Source organism: Notothenia rossii, assembly GCF_949606895.1.
Source record: "Notothenia rossii genome assembly, chromosome: 3".
NCBI lineage: Eukaryota > Metazoa > Chordata > Actinopteri > Perciformes > Nototheniidae > Notothenia > Notothenia rossii.
In genome coordinates, this window is record NC_136901.1 from 60177670 (window position 1) to 60194227 (window position 16558).

Consider the following 16558-nt stretch of genomic DNA (forward strand, 5'->3'; position numbering starts at 1 on the left):
GAGACCTGTAGTTCACTGAGCGGTTTCACATAAAAAATGTTGTAACTTCACAGTTTTACGACACATTTTTATTTTTTTGATTTGCAAAATGTTATTTTAATTTGACAAACATCATATGTGTCATTCGTGGCACAATTCAAACGGGATCGAAAGATGACTTTTCTCTCTCCATTGAATTCAATGTATAATTTTTCGCTTCCGGGGTCCCATGGACCGGAAGTAGATGGGCGTGACTTCGCCTCAGAGAGGCCACATATGATGTTTGTCAATCTTAAACAATCATTTCCATGTCAAAAAAGTCACATTTTGTCGTAAAACTGTTGAAATATAAGACTATGAAAAATATGCGACTACAAAGACTACAAATCCCAAATCCCATTCTGGGTCGCGCATGTGATGTCACAGGCGATAATGCTCCAAGTGGTTGCGACTCGTAATTAAAGCGAAAAAGAAGATTTCATAACTGATTTATTCCCTCCAATAAATATAAGAGATTGTTCCAATAAATTCACTTTTACAAGATGCCTGTGTGCTTTTGTACCATGTTGTAATCACAAAAGTGATCATACCACTTGCTCGTTCTATCGCTTCCCGTCTTATGAAAGGACCAGGAGTCGCTGGATCAGACATATCAGGTAATATCATAGGTAATATACATGTTGTGCATACCTAGCTAGTAGCGACGAGTAGCGAGCACGTTAGTTAGCATTACATTACTTAGCCTTGTCATTTTTAGTAGCCTTACCATGAAGTTATTATTTTATTACATGAAGTACACCAAAATGTTAAACAGTAAGAGTAGTCATCATGGTAAGTATTTCGTGAAACATTTGAAGAGTAGCCTACTGCGCCCTCCACCGGGTGCTAAGGAAGCAGTTCAGGGAGAGTCGAAGGAAGGCAGGCAGGCAGGGAGCTTTGCATGACATTCTTCTGGACATGTGTCATTGTGATGACAGTGAGGGTGAGTCAAGCTGTTTGTTGGAAAGACAGTAGTTGAGTGATTACTGAGAGAAAATTATTAAAATAGATAATTATTCAGTGTTGTTACTTTAAAGTGTTGTTACTGACCTTTTTCTCTTATTGTCTTTACCTCACCTGTAACTGCTGAGACCCTGAGGAACATGCACACTGACCTGCTCTGGCAACCTGATTTCCACTGTACGTAATAGTATTTGGTTATGGTATATTATTTATATACATCAAAGGCACAATGCACCCCCCAGAGAGACACATGTATTGAGTGTGATATTTTGCATAGGTCATGTGAAATCATCTTTAAATACTAGAAAACTGTAGGAGCGGCAACTTGTTTTGAAATTGAATTAATATCCGATAATAAAGTTGATCTGTTTTCTTTATTCTTCTCTCTTCCCAGCTCCATCCATCACCGTTCTCTGTTCCTGCAGGTCCTGCTTGCTAATAAATGCTTTATTTTTTTACACAATTACAAATAAAGTCAATGTATTGTATGACATGAAGTTGTGCTTCATTCTGAGTCAATAATAAATTCATTCTGCCTTCAACTGCAAAATGATTGTGGACTGCACCGACATCCATGTAGCTGCCCCCCAGTAAGATGAACCAAGCAAAGCTGACACAAAGCTGTGCTCTTAGTTGACATGAAGAATTTGTGAAATATTGGTAATTATTTGGAAAAAATGACTGATAATGCAGAAAACTTTTTTTATTTAGGAACAGTGGTCAGGTGAAGCATTTATCACTACATATGTGTCACACTTAAAAGGCCAAACACACTGGCCAAACACACCTCGTTTCCAACTCCCCAGTTGACAGCCATGACTCCGTCTAAATTGTACCCCCCAAGCACCCTCTTCATGAGGGACGCGCATGGAGTGGATGAAAGTCCCGACCTCAGCACAGCACCAAAATTGCTGGCTGTCAACCTGCCCTGCCTGTGTAACTGCCACTGAGGATTTGTCCGCTGTCCTACGGTGGCTGTCTGGATGGCAGCTTAATGGTCTCTGCTCAGTCGCATTGAGGCAAGAATTGCCTCAAGCCCCCGACCCCCATGCTCCTTCACCAGCTCCGGCACGTTGAAAATGGCCTGATGTTGAGGCTGCAGCTCTGGCTCAGGTGACAAAAGCCATGCCATGCCACGCTGCGCCCCTCAGTGCAGACCTGAACCAGTCTACTTCCTCAGTGGCGATGTCTCTGGCCAGTGGGTTGTAGGTCTCCTCTTGCTGTTGGTAGAGTTGAGACACCGGCTGGACTACTTTTGAAGTGCCAGGCTTCCTCCACTGGCACTCAACTTCTGTGGAGCTGATCTGCCACATGGCAAATATTGCCAATGCTGCAGCGTGGCTGCATTTGTACATCCCCCGTGCACAACCACAGACAGCGCTCTGCATCGCGCCATCCTCTCCCATGTAGATCTGTACAAATAAAGTAAGTACCATGTTTGTTAACATGCTATAATAGATTGAATGAGCAATACAAGGATGGTCCAGATCTGGGGGTGGGAGGGTTTATTTTTCCATTGTTTTGTCCTCTTGTCTGATTGTTGTTATTGTTTGTTTTTTCTGAAGTTTTTGTAATTTGTGTTGTATTGGTTGTGATTGTACATTGTATTTTTTTTTTAATGTGTATTACATTTTTGAAAAACATTTGATCAACAAAAAAGGATTTGGTCAGGATCTAGACTCAGTGTGTAGTTTATGAATTAATCAATGCTCTCTACATTAGGAAAACACATACCAGTGTACCAGAGGGAGTCACACACAGCTGTGCCTAGATAACCAACAAATTGACAAGATAACCAAAATCCTTGAATCTACACACAGCAAATAAACTCAAATGACACAACGAGATGTAAAAAGGTGATCACACATATAGTCGATATAAAACTGGCCGCTTCAATCTGAAGAGCAACTAAAACAAAACACGGGAGTATACCTTGTTCTTGTGAACACTAATGTTATCCACAGCATACACACCCGTATACAGTACTCCCGTTCTAGGTTCTGATTGGCTCTCTAGGTTGGCATTCTAGCTTCTGACTGGCTGTCTAGGTTGTCAATCACAGCCGTGGTTCATATTATGCTAGTCGACTCGTAACATTGCTAAACTTTTTTTCTTGACGGTTTTCTCAGTCAACTAATGCTATTGATAACAGTAACATAAATTAACACAGCCCTGCACACTGCAGTCATTATATGCCGGGTCTGTGGTTCATCATCTTCTTTTTCATTCTCCTCCTTATTGACTGACATTAACGTTAAACATTGCACTCATGTTACTCACCGAAACCTTGTAAAGCCGGTCCCGCATGCTGGCTCTTACAGAACCGAGTAACTCCCCTTTCGTGTATGTACAGCTCTCAACGGGCCCAGACTTGTAGTGATTTTCACCTCGTTTTATACTTGTATTCTCATTCTGAAAGAATGAGGTGAAATGTTCCAACGTGACGGTCATCTTTGTGTTGGTGACGCGTATTGTGCGGGACCAGAGACATGTAGTTCACTGAGCGGCTTAACATACAAAAATGTGTTACTTCACAGTTTTATGACACATTTTAATTTTTTTGACTTGCAAAATGTTCTTTTAAATTGACAAACATCATATGTGTCATTCGTGGCACAATTCAAACGGGATCAAAAGATACGTTTTCTCTCTCCATTGAATTCAATGTATAATTTTCCGCTTCCGGGGTCCCATGGAGGCTCCCGGAAGGGGAGGGACTTCGCCTCTCTATTCAGATCGGTTGAACCGTTGAACAACAACGCTCATAATGCCCATGGATGTATAATAAGAACCATATCACCCCTCCTGTACCCGGGCCCGCTGGTGACACGATGGAATTAAAAGAGCTCAGAACCTCACTTATATAGAGGTCGGAACATGTCATAAGTATAAATAGATACAAGCTGAAATAAATGTAGGAATAAAAACATGAATAAATACAGGAATAAATATCTTGCAGTGTTTTCAGGGAGATTCAGCGTGTGTGCTGTGGCTCAGCTGGAAAGCAGTTGACTCACGACCGTAGGGTCCCTGGTTCAACGACTCGTCAATACGTCTTTTTTTGTTGTTTATAAAAGCTACAGCTAAATGAGATAATGTCGTTAATAAATGTATTCTTTGATATGGTTTAGCCTTTCTCAGGCTACAACATGGTTAAGTTAATGAATATTACTAAGGAATACAAATCCCTCTTTGCAATGTTTACCAGCCTCCTTAGGCTTTTCAATCATAATCAACTGGAATAAAAAAAATATTGTTAACATGAACATATGATTTTATGTTAGTTGTTTAGAGTTATTATAAGGCTTTACTCATTGGGAACTCGGTATGAGATAGAGCAAACTGTTGAGATGTCCAATCTGCCTGTTTTACACACTTTGACCAACAGGGGGTTTGTGTCTCGCCATCAGCACTTTTCAAACACTATTCCTGGATTAAAAAGCGATGTGCATCACCCTGGATCTCCAAATCCATCATAATAACAATCCGTCATGAACGCTCGGTGCTGTTACGTGTACGCAAATTGACGTGCTTGATGTGAACGAGCACTTTGGTTAAAGTTGCGCATGCGCTATGAGCGCACATACGGGTACTTCTCAGGCATGCCGGGTAATCTGTGACGTTTCGCTCTCTCAAAAGTTGGGCCATTTTATCATCATGCGCCAATGAGCAACTCTCATAGGAATGAATGAGGCCCCGCTTCCCACGCTGTATCCAGTTCTTATTATACATCAATGGGGTTGCCAGCACTTTGCCCCACTTGTGATTATTGTTTTGCCGCACACATTGAATACAAAAAGACTGAGCATGTGCAGTGTAGTTTTTACAGCACCCATTCATTTTGACAGCAAAGAGAGGGGCTAGATCGGGGCTTGCCCCACATCGCTCAACACGGCTCAATAGGCACACTGTAGACACGATTTACAAGAACGCAGACTAAAACAGCAATGTAGAGATGAATCAGATGACTAAACATGATCTTAAAATATATTTTAACATATTTCATACATATTTTTGGAATTATTATTTTAATTAATTTCTGCTGATTGTGCCCCTAATGACGAGTCGCCACTGAACATGGGCAATTTGATAGAGAATTAAGAGAAAGGGCTGCAATGGTGAGCACTCCCTCACATCACACACTTTTTAGCTTTAGTTTGCCGATATGTCCCTCCTTAGCCGGGAAACAAGAGACTTAAGGCGAGACACCCCAGGTGATTAGAGTGATCTTTTTAACTTAAAGATATCAGCTAGAAATTTCTCCAGTTAATTACTTACAATACGGCAATTGTATATGCAAATGAGCCATTATCTCATTAAATAGGCGCCTATTTTAACACATTTCAGGAACCAAAATCTGAACTTTGGATAAAGCCAGGTTCAAAATTCTTGTTTCATTTTGTAGTCATATTAGTATCTAAGGCTTTTACAGAGGATATTTTGGATATCTCTTTGTATCACTCCATAAATCAGAAAATACTGTCAACAGCCCTAAAATATCAATTTTCGCCATGTTTTTAGTTATAAAATGTTATATAAATCAGGCTATGAATGATATATGAACAACCCCTTCTGTAAAAGCCTTCATAATATTGATAGGAATATAACTGGAAGGTTTGGTGTATCTACGTGCTACTGAAGTGGAAATTTCAAACTCAGAGTAGGAGAAAAAACTCATTTTGAGAAAATGACCTTTAAAGATTGCTGTGAGGCGCTAGCTAAATCTTTCTGGATGACAGTTTGCGCATCGACGCACTCCGTGAAGGTATTTCATGTTCGGGGTCATTTGTTTTTTGTATAACCTTGCTTTGTGCAAGTGACAATTGTTATCGTCTTCTCTATGAACGTTTTTTTCACCGTTCTTTTGCCATTTTGAGATTTAAATTTCTAGCGGAAAACTAACCAGGAAGTGTTTTAGCACACCACGTGACGCATCTGAACGAATCACGTTTTTTTCGTTTCTTGTTTTAAGACCCCTTTGTACTTTAACGATTGGTTGCTGATACAAAGGAAATTACCATATTTGGATCCGATGAGATTTTGCAGGAGAAACGGAGCTTTCCAACGATATCTGATGACATGGTGCAAACAGCGGTCGCGGTACTTTATGTTACGTTAGAATGCTAACTTTTGGTGAATTTAGGAGATATTTACAGACGCAAATAGACAAACTATAGTAAAATAAACACTTCAATGTGTATTTTGTATGTTTTCCTTCCAAAAGCCTGAAAGAAAACATGTTATGGAATCAAAATAGCACAACATCTCAAAATTGACCAGTGCATGAAAAACAATGTTTTTGCCTGCCGTGTCTCGCCTTAATTTTCACCGGTCATATCACTGACGTTACGATTTCATGTTCCAACTGTCCCGTCAGTCATCATAACCCAATCATATTCAGAGTGGGCTAAACGTTAGTAATATGTAAGTTTGGAGTAATAGAGCTCTCAGAGACTTTATCCTCATGAGAGTTTGTGGTGGGTGTTTTGTACAGGGTAATACAGGTGCATGCTGCAGATGGAGTCACTGCACGACACAAGGGGTCTCTCGACGTTTAACCCTCCTGTTGTGTTCGTTTCTCTCCTGGTGTTCCCGGTCAGATTTGACCAGTCTGTTTTAACTGCTCTTACTTCAACACAAAAAACATTAATCATCACCAAATGTTTTTCACCCTCTTAAGCTGTCAACAATGTTTCAGGCTACATGTATAACTGAAGGGAATATACATAGACAACACACACTGAAAATGTATTCCAAATTAACAAGGTTCTCGATCTGTGTACTATCTGGTGGGTGAACATGATCTAGGGTTACCCATTCATTGCCAACGGCAGTCATTTGTAACATGGAAAACCATTGTTGTAACAAAGTTGACTAGAGCACTCATAATTCAATCAAACGGCTGATCAGCAGTTGTATATGTTCCAATGCCTACTGTGGAGAATATCGTAAGGCCTTGAAGCGATCAAATGTAAAACACAGTTATGATTGATGAAAGAAGAAAATCAGTCCGAATTGACCGGAACATGACAGGAGGGTTAAACAATTAAATGAATCTCACTTGGATACAATCATTCTTTTAAGGTAGACCTGTAAATAAAAATACACTCGGTTCTGCAAACAATATCTGTGAAGAGTGCAGAGAGATGAAGGCCATGAGAAGAAAAGCAAAGTGAACAGATAAAGAATAGGAATGAGAAAAGTGAGTGATGAATGGTGGGTGTAGAAGGAGGAGACCTGACAAAGCAGGAGCTACAGTAGAACCACTGCAGGATGACAGGCGAGTGATAGGAGAAGAGAGAAACCAAAACGACTACAGAGAGGAGAAAGGATGCTTGACTGCTTGCGTCTTTTGTGCCTTGCCCGACGGCCCTCGGGCGGCGGGATGATGGGCACATGAATCAGAGGCTGTCTGTCTGAAACATGGCAAGAAAGGGCCTGTCAATTGTCTCTAGAGAGAAAGAGGGAGAGAAAAGAGACATACAAAGAAAGACAAAAGGAGAAGAAACACACAGACGACCCAGATGACAAAACTGAACAGATCAAAATGGTTCATCAAGAAGAGGACCGAAAGGAAATGAGAAAACAACACATAATTCAAAGGAAAGGCGGAAAGGAAAACAGAGGAACAAAGAGAGAAGATTAGGGGATAAAAGGGAAGAAGAAGAGGAGGAGACAAGTGAGAGACAGAAAAAGGGAAATAAATATAGGGAGAGAAGAGAGGAGACGAGGAGGTGCAGAGTAAGACGAGCAGCAGAATGAAAGGAGAGGAGAGAAACAGGCGGGTGAGATGAAGGGTGAGGAGGTACAGAGGAGGGAGAGCAGAGAGAAGAAGATGTCTGTGTCTGCTCATACAGAGAGGACATCTGGGCTACAGTGTAATGGAGTAATACAAATGAAAGGGATGGGGGAGAGGAAAGATGAGAAGGGAAGGAAAGACGAGGAGAAAACAGGAAGCTACAGATGTCTCTGTACTTTCATTCATCATAATAATTCATTACATTTATTTTAGCGCTTAAAGTGCTTTATGTTACATATTACATATCAGACATGTAATACATTAATACTGTGGACAATACCCACAGGAGCAATTTAGGGTGAAGTGTCTTGCCCAAGGACACATCGGCATGCTGACAGCAGTGGGGGTCCAGGGGGAATCTGCACCAGCCCACTGCTCCACAGCAGAAGACATGACATACCTCATTTCTGCCTATCGTGGATGAGAAAAACACTGATGAGCTTTACTTCCTGACAGGAAGCATTCTCTTGCTGTTTGAATCCCTCTGGCTCCACCTCAGACTTTGACGCAGTGAACAGCTGAGTTATAGCAGGACCTGCTCACCTCACACTCATCACGCCTTTAGGCCCCTCTCGTTTTACAGGTGGTCACAGACAATAAACCAGGACTCAGAAAGCAGACACTGGCGGTGTTAATCCTCGCTGGGATGTGTTATGAATATTTATCTCCAGTTTTCAGCTTTGGCCATGCAGCAGCACCTGACATGTGATGTTCACCATGTGAGACCCATCTGTTCTTTCTACCAACTGCTGTGGACAGCTACGGACAGTTATTTGGACAACTTGCATATATTTGTACTGATGTTATATATTCATCTGTTAGAAGTCTAGTCTACTAGACTTACACCACAGACTAGATTTACACCAGAGACTAGACTTCCCACACTCACACAAGAACACAGACTAAGACATCAATGTTGTGTAATTATACCATTGGCAATAATGTAAAAAAACAAAGACTATGACACCACTGTTGTGCAATAACACTTATGTGCAATATGTAAATTGGGGGACATTTATTACTAGGGTATTTTGATTCTGTGTCCTGTCCAAATCTGTGTGGAGATAAAGGCAATTTATATGTATACAACAATATATATATGTTTATTGTCTGTTATTTTAATTGTATATTTTATTCAACCTCTTAATGTGTAATGACACTTATATAGCGCTTTTATAGAAACTCAAAAACGCTTTATGTATTATCTATCTGGATGACTTTGTATGTGGGTGTTCAGATGTGTATGTATGTATGTATATATATTTTTATATATATTCTTATTCTTGGGGACGGTGATAAACGGTTTGTATCACACAGAGAAATTGCTAATAAAGTTGACTGACTTGATGGTGCGTGGAGTGAAGACCTCAGACATGCAAAGGACACCAACAGGACAGCTAAATGACTGATCCACAAACACAACAAGAAGACAGGAATCGGTTTCCCTCTGGGAGATATCACACAGAGCTGAAACAACTTGAGGAACCGTCACTCAGTGTTCTGTTCCACACCTATGGAGAACTACTGCACCACCCTCATGGCGAACTACTGCACCCCCCTCATGGAGAACTACTGCACCCCCCTCATGGAGAACTACTGCACCACCCTCATGGAGAACTACTGCACTCCCCTCATGAAGAACTACAGCACCCCCTTCATGCACCCCCCTCATGGAGAACTACTGCACCACCCTCATGGAGAACTACTGCACTCCCCTCATGAAGAACTACTGCACCCCCCTCATGCACCCCCCTCATGGAGAACTACTGCACCACCCTCATGGAGAACTACTGCACCCCCTCATGGAGAACTACTGCACCACCCTCATGGAGAACTACTGCACTCCCCTCATGAAGAACTACTGCACCCCCCTCATTCACCCCCCTCATGGAGAACTACTGCACCCCCCTCATGGCCAACATGAAGCTTCTGAGCTCAACATTACATGTGAGTAATCAGAAGCTTAATAAACATACTCAGGAATGGTGGCGTGTATATCTTGACATGCCTGCTAAATTATATCTGATAGATGTAAAAGCTGAATGAATGAGGCTCCTTGTACAGAATTCAGTTATCTAATGAAGTCCCTGCTGTGAACTGTACAGGACTATCAGGGTTGTCAGCTGACCCTCACAGGGCAGAAACTTTGATCTTTAGATGATAGGACAAGTGAGGTAAATGGAGAAAATGAGTAGTACAGATTAACATGTTAAATCATTGTGAGGTCAAATAATCATATGGAAACCATATACAGGAAATTGAAAGAAACGTACAAAAAACAGGTGCTATTTCTGCCATACTTTATTCTGACCATAGTAGTAAAAAGATTCAAATCACCAAGATGACTGAGATCAAAACATTTGGTAACAAAGCTATCATCAGACATATTTACATGGCAAAACGAAAACAACAGTATAACTCAAAAATCCTCTATTCCTATCTCTGAGAGCTCACAGGACAAAGTATCAGTTCAAAATTGACCATGCCATACTTTCTGTAGTTGGGCGGACTCAGTTTTCCTGTGTATTGGGGGATTATCTTCTGACATCATGTCCCTGGTAAACACTCTCCAGTACTCCCATATCTCAGCAGCTTGCTTGACCATAACATTTTTCAAATTTTGTCATGAAGATGGGTCTGTTTAAGAGCTCTGTAACTGTTCTGATATCACCCAAGACTTTCAGGATTTCCTTTTTTTGAACAGCAAGTTGGTGTCACAAAGAAAACCAGACCTCCTGCTGTTTTCCTCCGAATCACCAACAGGACGCTGCATTTGTTTCCAAATTAACTGTGCAACAGAGACAGTGAAAACATATTTTCTGTAAGAAAATTGTTATACTTCTAATATATCGTCAGCAGCATGAGTTCCTACACAGCAGCCTGGAACCAAACATAGAATTCCTAAATCGGATTTAGCAACCCAGTGCTGTGATAAGGAGAGTAAAACACCCAGCAGTATTGTTAAGTAGGCACCTTTGTGACTCATTGTGTTTCTTATGACTTGGCTTAGTATAATTCTTTTTGTATACCTTTTCAACTTATTCTCTGACTCCGTCAAAAGGACGTTTCCCCGAGTTTGCTACTGTAGCTATTTGGTTGAGTTGGCCCTTTGAAAACTCATTATTCTATAGCCATTATAATCAACATAATAAGTTAAAGAAAAAGCGTTCTCTTTTGCCACTTTATTAACGGTCTGTTGCTTGTTCTTACTACAACATTTATTGTGCTGAAACACTTTTTAAAATGCACTGCTGGTTTATCTCTTAATCTCCTCCATGACTTAGAGTTGTCATCCCGCTCATTGACAATAAGTTGTAAGTTGTTGATTTCTCTACTGTGGACATGTGTGGAATTTTGGGGGGTTAAAGATCATAGCTCTTGCAGCTGATTTGCATGTCCTGAGTTCCCCCCTGTGGAGCTGTGACATCTGGGTCAGAGTGATACAAGCATAAAGATAGAACTCTGATTATGTACTGCACATAAGCTCCTTAGCTCGTGAGGCTGACGCTTGTGAAAGTCAAAAACATCAAGTTGTCACCAAAGTCTGGAAAGAAGCAATCAGAACACCCCCCCACAAACACTGACTCTGCATCAAGCCGCAAACTCTGGGGAACAGCCGGGACGCCAATACGGAAGTGCAACACACTGCAGTTCATACATGGGCCGCTAGGGACTGACTGCAGAAAGGAGCAATTTCCATAGACCACCATGTTAAAATGCCCAACTTTACAGCAGAAAAAAACATGTTTCTACCCATGGATGCAATAAATATTATTATAGATATAGTTAGATTCCACCTTCATGATTATGAATCTGTGAGTGAATTGTTTTCTAACACGACCCTTTTATTTATATTAGGTCTTAACGTTTTTGCATAAATTAGGGCGTGGTCACTTTGATGGACATGTACATGCCTCACTGTCAGCTAACAGCAACTTGTCGACTCTGCTAGGCTACAACCATATAGGCTACAACGTTAGTTAGTCATAGTACTGTACTTGACCCTTTAGCTTTAGCCGTGTTCGTGGTGATTGTGGCTTTTAGGGAATATTGTTACAAATACCAGGCAATTAAAATGTTGTGCTGTGCGCTTGAATGTACTAATAGAACTTCCAAGTCTAAAATGATAATATTATACATGTTAATCCCGTTCGCAGGTGTTTGTGTGCTTGGTACCTTAGCTTGTTACTTATTAGCCAGCTAAGGACGTAACCCTGTATACATACATATACATTTTAGTTTATGATTCAGCCTTGGCTAAGACTTTTATAGTCTATGGCTATGACTCCCATAATGCTAAACGAGAGCAAATGTTAATTGGGGACCCAATTATCCCAGTGGTGGCCGCCGGAGCTAACGGAGCCGCAGGGGGCTAGCTCCAGCCGGCGTCCCGGAGCTAGCCCACTGCGGCTCCGTTAGGTCCGGGCGATGGAGTCCGTCGTTATAACTGGAGATCAAGGAATGCAGCGAAACGCAGACTTAGTTCGCCTGCTATAGTATTAGCTAAATAAATTATTTTGAACAAGGCTTATTAAGCTGAACATCGCCGTAATTGTTCTGCTATGTATCGGTACTTATTTTCTTACCGTGTGAATGACAAGCATTAAGAATAACAAAACATAGCTAATACTCTTGCAGATTGTCTCATTTGATTATGAATGAATGTAACGTTTATATATGGGAACTACACTGTTAGCAGTAACTTGGTATGCATGTATTTCATGTTAGCTTAGCTTCTTAGCCTGAGCTAGCTCTGTTTACTTCCAGTTCGGAGGCAGCCTCTCCGCCTCTTTGCCCTTATTTGGAGCAGGCGGGATTAGACTGACGTCGCTGTCAAGCCGCTAGTGGCCGACTCCGCCTACTAAGGGCTTCTCGGCAACTCTGCAGAATCCTATGGGTGACGTCACGGACACTACGTCCATTTATATATACAGTCTATGGTCCGAATGCTTCTCGTTTTGCGCCGTCCCCCGTTCAAATGAAATTGCCGCCAATTATATTTCCACGCTCGCGCCAGGTCCGGGGGAGGGGTTACAAGAGGTGCGCCTTGTGCTGCATTCACTTGCACTCGGACATTAGAGATTTTCTCTCATAAATGTCTGATGAGCCACAACTTTTCTTTCAAAACAAAGCTGCCAACTGGGGTGGCAGCTGGGGTGGCAAGGCCTATTTTTAGGGTGGCAGTTGCCACCCCATGCCACCCCGGTAGGTGAAACTAGGCTACTACAGTACAGATTTAACTAGATGAGCTGTTAATTCTCACTCTTTTTTTAAAAAACACCCGCATTTTTCCCACCCGCATCCCTACTGTGCCTCTGATTCGCAGACTGTTGGTGGGGGGAAAAAACGCTTACGGGATGCTGAATGTGATTGGAACAATGTGTTGACAGACACACACAGACAGTGGAACAGTCGTACATGCAGAGCGCTGTTTGCAGTGGACATAGCGGATGATTTTTACTCATTGTGGCGATGTCTCGCAGATCACACAGATAATACAGATAATACATATGAAAGTATAATTTGCTCAGAGTCCAGAGACAGTTGTGGTTCTTTCCGGATCCGGACCGGAGTCCGGACTTTGAGGATGCCTGAGATAGGCTAATGGAGATGCAGTTATTTCCAGCATTATTTATTTACAATTCATTACAAGTATTTTATGCCTTTTATCTGCCCTCTGGATTCACATCTAATGTACAGGAGGAAGAGTTATAAACTGTCTTGCCTTCCATAACTGTTAAAGTTACAGCCTAAAAAACATGGAGCATGTTTTCCCCTTTTATTTCATTTATTGATGGAGTGATACAAAGAGACATCCAACCTCCCCTTTGTAAAAAGCTATTGTGTCTACAGTCTACAAAATGAAGCAAGAATTATTGAACCCTGCTTTATCCAATGTCCAGATTTCTGACCTGGAAATGTATGCATTTTTCAGTTGATAATGTTATCATAATGTCAACCACAACACAGAGAAATACTGATAGAGATGGGTGTGTATTTGGGGGGTGCTATTGTGTACAGACCAGGGAGGCCTCATCACACAATGTCGCTTGGGGCCTCAAGTACACTGGAGAACTGCGCAAAATCAGCTGATCACAACATTCATGCGCAGTGGTCAAGCTGCTGCAGTTTTATTTACAACAAGGTGGAGCAAAACCAAACACACAGGTGCAAACTTACTCAGGGTGGAAGAGTTTGAAATAAGACAGAGATGGAAGAAGTACTCAGATCTTGTGTAAGAATACTCTGTTACAGTAAAAGTCCTGCATTCAAAATGTTACTCAAGTAAAAGTAGAAAAGTATTATCATCAAAATATCGTTAAAGTAACACAAGTAAAAGTAGTCATTGTGCAGATTGGTTCATTCCATAATAATATATAGATGTTTTATAATGATTGATCATTAAAGTGTTATCAAAGCTGGTAAAGGTGGAGCTAGTTTTAATGACTTTGTATACTGCAGGGTAGCTTGTGAGTTTACTCCAGATGGAACTAAAGTCTGATTTAAGAGTTGATTATATTTCACATCATTAATCCACATCTGTAAAGTAACTAAAGGTATTAAATACATGTAGTGGTGTAAAAGCTCCAGCTCCGAACCGGCCCTGAATCCACCGTTGGTGTGAATGAGGTAAGTGAGGAAGATTGCACTCATTAACACCACGCTTTGTGTGGTACCAAACGTAACTCACTAAAAAAGTTACTTAAACCCCTTCTTATAGTGTATTTTCCAGCTCATGGAGTCCCATTGTGAACCCGGAAATGTTGAGTTCCCCAAAGTTTAAGAATAGAAATGTATATTAGGGTCCCCAGCACATAGAAACTGCCGGATGCTAACCTGCATATGTTGGACAATTTCAAAATATGCAGAAGTTGCATTTATTACCATTATAGCCTATGGACATTAGTTAATAGATTACTTATCCAATTTGGGCAATTTTGGAGTGATTCTGGGGATTATTACGGATGCTGAGTACATTTTTTACATTTTCATGATAAAACATGGCAGTCTTAACCAGAAAATGCTAATATTTGTACTCTCTTCGGGCTAATTTTGATACGTTTTGGGTCTTTTGGAAGATTTAGGAGAAAATAATGCCCATCTTGTGTTCTTTATACCAAATTGTTTCAACATTACTAATGGTAGTCAAAATCAGCCTACTGAGAGTACAGATATTACCACTTTCTTGTTAAAACCACCATTTCTGATACTGAAAAAGTCAGAAATGTACTCCTCAATAACCCCCCAAACTACTTCAAATAGGCAAAGCATTTTTTTAAGTATTGTCTGCACAAACCACAAAGCTAATTAATCGTAAATAACAAAACTTATTGTAATTGTGCAAATTGCCCAACATGCAAGTTATCATCCGGCTGTTTTTCTGTGCTGGGGACCGTACTATACATTTCTAACATAAAGCTTTGGGGTACTCAACATTTCCAGGTTCACTGAGCTGGCAACTAGACTTTTATATCTATCCATACAGAATAAAAAAGATACCATCATTATCTACTGTTCGTAGGCCATGAATCTATGGAGGGTTTGACATGTCTGTCCTGAGTCCCTTCACCTGCCCTTGGCTAAACAAGTCTTACTTATTATCAATAGCCGCTTTCACACCAAGTACTTTGTACTTAGTGCTCCGGCACTTATAACCCCAGGGCATAAATTACCAATCACGTTCACACTGGAGTACTTTTCTGAAGTCCCCGGCCGGAAGTCCCGGGAGTTGTCGACTGGCTTCAGAAGAAGCTGCTGGGAATCCCAGCAGCTTCTACTGAAGCCTTCCGAGTAAATCGTCAGAACGCCGACACCTCCTCATCTCCACCGCTCCAATGTTTTTTTTTGTGTTGCCATAAGTTAGTCTCTCTCCGTTGGTGCGCAGGGTTAATGCTAATGCTAATGCCAGCAAATACAATGGCGGCTTCAAAAAACCTTTCTGAGTTTTATGGGCCGTGGTTTGCAATTCGCCCAGCCAATAGAAATTGGTACTTTTTTGGTACCACCTCTCAAGCAGCCACTAAAAATAGGGGCAAAAGTTCCCGGCACTAAGTACCCTTTTTGGTGTGAACGCGACATAAGGGGTACTAACGGAACTAAACAGGAAAAGTACGGGGGAAAAGTACTCCGGTGTGAACGCGCCTCTTAATTCCATTTCCTCTTGGTTCTTTCTGCTGTAATGTTCCTTCACATCCTCCACAGGTCATTAGGAAGCAGATATCAATATTTAACTCCCTGGCTTTTATTTCTACATGGAAATATCAAACATATTAGGCCAATGGATTTGCCGTCCCTGGGCTACTGCCATTTGAATATTTCAGTAGGTTCATGAAAGAAGCTTTCTGAATTTTAGATGCAGGTTTTCAGAAGAGATTCCCCTCCTCAACCTTTTTCATTTTTTTCTTTGCACCGCTCCAGTTCCCCCGACAGATGTGACACTAATTGATTTCTTTATTTTGGTTTTGTCCCTTCAACTAGTTCTCCATCCTGGAACTTCCCTCCTGCTTTGCCTCCATCTCTGTGCCTTTTTCATGATCATTTTTTTCTTATTAATGTTTTTGTGCAGCTGTATTCTGTGATGAATGTGACAGCAGTTGATTTGTCTTTCTTTCAGCTATTTCCCTCCCTCTCTCTCCATCTTTACTCACCTTCACCTTCCACCCACTTGTTTCTCTTGTTTTGCCTGTTGTGATGTGCTGATTTTCAGCAGTGGAGGAGCTGGAGAATAGTGCAGATTGAATTGCGGGATGGCTAATAATTGCACTACACTGATTGCAA

The 16558-nt window shown here is 41.2% G+C and overlaps 1 long non-coding RNA gene across 1 annotated transcript; it reads left to right on the forward strand.

Moving 5' to 3' along the window:
• Nucleotides 1-284: 284 nt before the first annotated feature.
• LOC307034167 lies at nucleotides 285-1478 on the forward strand. Its single transcript, XR_013806804.1, has 2 exons — nucleotides 285-1158; nucleotides 1376-1478. It is a non-coding gene; the product is annotated as an uncharacterized lncRNA (long non-coding RNA).
• The last annotated feature ends 15080 nt before the right edge of the window (nucleotides 1479-16558 follow it).